We start from the raw sequence: 3504 nt of genomic DNA, 5'->3' as shown, positions 1-3504 counted from the left end.
TGATGATGATGATGGTGGTGATGATGATGGTGGTGGTGGTGATAATGATGGTGTTGATGATGATGCTGGCGATGGTGATGTGATTTTGTGATGATGGTGGTGATGATAATGATGGTGATGGTGGGGGTGATGATAATGATGGTGATGATGATGGTGGGGGTGATGGGGATGTGATTATAGTTGTGAGGATGATGAAGCTTTCCTTTCACATTCTGATATTAATTTGCTGTTTGTTAGCCACATTTTTTGGCATCATTATCATCATCTTAAATTCAACCAACCTTGATTTATATTTCTAGAATCCAATTTCTATGTACCAGGGCCTGTATGCATACTCTGTTGCCTGCTGTTATGTCAAACGTCTCCATTTTCTTTCGAGGTTACATTGATACCCTTAGACCTACAGAACAATCGAAGGGTAACACTGATAGCGGCACCAATCAGAATTTGCCATAGGAATACATTCTAGCATCGTGTAATTAAAAATAAAGGGAGGGGATATGTCCACCCACTAGGAACAATTGAGGGGAGGGACCTAATAGACTTACTTGACAGATAAGAATAAATACAGTCAAGTTTTTTTAACAAAGGGAAAAAAATTAGGGGGAGGGGAAATTCCAACGCTCATATCTACGAGTAGGATTCAGGGAGCAGAAACTGATCCCAGATCTGTACCTAAGGGCAACTTTTATCCAGAGCCCCATTTGTCTCTGTCTGGCTATTATTACTGTCATCTGTCCCATGTAGCAGCAGTAGCAGCAGCACCGGTAGTATAATGACAGAAAGCCAGCCAGCCTGTGCATGAAGCACAGGGAGGAAAGGAGAGAAGAGGAGAGGAAAGGAGAGGAGAGGAACGGAGATGAGAAGATGGGAGAAGGGAGGCAAGGAAAGGAAAGGTGAAGATGGGAGAAGAGAGGCAAGGAAAGGAGAGGAGGGGGATTAGACAGCCCACCACCAGTGTATTTATGCATTCTATTGAGGCCTCTCTGGGGGAAAAAATATGCAAATTCATTTGTCATCAGGAGAGAACAATAAAGGACAGCAGCGGTGCATACAGGAGGGGCTGAAAGAAGGGGTGTCAGAGTGTGTATGTGCCTGAGTGCATGCATCCATGTGAAGGGGGGAGACAGGAATAGGGGGATGTGGAAGGGGAAGGAGGGGAACGTGGAAGAGGTGAACGAGGAAAAGGGGACAGGAGAAGGGGGGACAGGGGGAGAGGGTCAGGGTGATGGTGTGACAGGGAGGGGGGACGGAGAAGGGGAACAGGGGAAGGGAGTCAGAGGGATGGAGAAAAAGGGGAAGCGCTGATTTTTTTTGATGGGCGGGGCAGGAGCACTCAGATATGCATGAAAGGGGGATTGTTTTTCAGAGATTTGTAGTACCTACCCCACCGCCCGCCTCTCGCCTCTGTACACTGAGAACCCCCATAACCAAAGAACCCTCTCCATTTCATGTTTCTCCTTCTATAAATTCAAATCAAAAAGAGATGCTGAACTAAATGTGCATAACAAAATATGACATACTGTAGTTGCATTAGTACAGCAATGATTAGTATCAGTATTCATATTAGTACAGCAATGATTAGTAGTAGTATTCATATGAGTACAACAATGATTAGTATCAGTATTCATATTAGTACAACAATGATTAGTATCAGTATTCATATTAGTACAGCAATGATTAGTATCAGTATTCATATGAGTACAGCAATGATTAGTAGTAGTATTTCATATTAGTACAACAATTATTAGTATCAGTATTCATATTAGTACAAAATGTTAGTATCAGTATCATATTAGTACAGCAATGATTAGTATCAGTATTCAATGAGTACAACAATTATTAGTAGTAGTATTCATATTAGTACAACAATGATTAGTATCAGTATTCATATTTAGTACACCAATTATTAGTATCAGTATTCTATTAGTACAACAATGATTAGTATCAGTATTCATATGAGTAAACAATTATTAGTAGTAGTATTCATATTAGTAACCCAATTATTAGTATCAGTATTCATATTAGTACAGCAATGATTAGTATCAGTATTCATATTAGTAAACCAATGATTAGTAGTAGTATTCATATTAGTACAACAATGATTAGTATCAGTATTCATATTAGTACAGCATGATTAGTATCAGTATTCATATTAGTACACCAATTATTAGTATCAGTATTCATATTAGTACAACAATGATTAGTATCAGTATTCATATGAGTACAACAATTATTGTAGTAGTATTCATATTAGTACACCAATTATTAGTATCAGTATTCATATTAGTACAGCACTGATTAGTATCAGTATTCATATTAGTAAACAATGATTAGTAGTAGTATTATATTGTACAACAATGATTAGTATCAGTATTATATTAAAGTACACAATTATTAGTATCAGTATTTCTTAGTACAACAATGATTAGTATCAGTAATATGAGTAAGCAATGATTAGTATCAGTTTCATATTAGTACAACAATGATTGTATCAGTATTCATATTAGTAAAACAATATTAGTATCAGTATATGAGTACAGCAATGATTAGTATCAGTATTCATATTAGTACAACAATGATTAGTATAGTATTCATATTAGTACAGCAATATTAGTATCAGTATTATATGTTACAGCAATGATTAGTATAGTATTCATTAGTACACCAATATTAGTATCAAGTTCATATTAGTACAACAATGATTAGTATCAGTATTCATATTAGTACAACAATTATTAGTATCAGTATTCATCTTAGTACACAAATGATTAGTATCAGTATATGAGTACACAATGATTAGTATCAGTATTCATATTGTACAAAATTATTAGTATCAGTATTCATATTAGTAACAATGATTAGTAGTAGTATTCATTTAGTACAACAATTATTAGTATCAGTATTCATATTAGTACACAATGTATATCAGTATTCATATTAGTAAACCATGATTAGTATCAGTATTCATATTAGTACAGCAATTATTCACATTATGTTGACCATGTAATCTTATTTATTTAAAATCTATTAAATGATGGACTCTCTCCACAATGTCTGCTGTGTGTTGCAGCACTGTGGTGAATCTGCTGTTCTTCTTGATTTCAATCAAAATGTACCGTCTCATAGAGTAGATAGAGGACTCATCATTGTGTCTGTGACCGATTTATTATTATTATTATTTGTTTTATTTATTTCCTTTATTTAACCAGGTAGGCTAGTTGAGAACAAGTTCTCATTTACAACTGCAACCTGGCCAAGATAAAGCAAAGCAGTTCGACAATACAACACAGAGTTACACATGGAATAAACAAACATACAGTTAATAATACAGTAGAAAAAATAAAAGTCTATATACAGTGAGTGCAAATGAGGTAAGATAAGGAGGTAAGGCAATAAATAGGCATGGTGGCGAAGTAATTACAATATAGCAATTAAACACTGGAATGGTAATGTGCAGAAGATGAATGTGCAAGTAGAGATACTGTGGTGCAAAGGAACAAG

This window comes from Salvelinus sp. IW2-2015, linkage group LG5 (genome assembly GCF_002910315.2).
Source record: "Salvelinus sp. IW2-2015 linkage group LG5, ASM291031v2, whole genome shotgun sequence".
In the NCBI taxonomy this organism is placed as follows: domain Eukaryota; kingdom Metazoa; phylum Chordata; class Actinopteri; order Salmoniformes; family Salmonidae; genus Salvelinus; species Salvelinus sp. IW2-2015.
Note: the sequence above shows the minus strand (reverse complement) of the source record.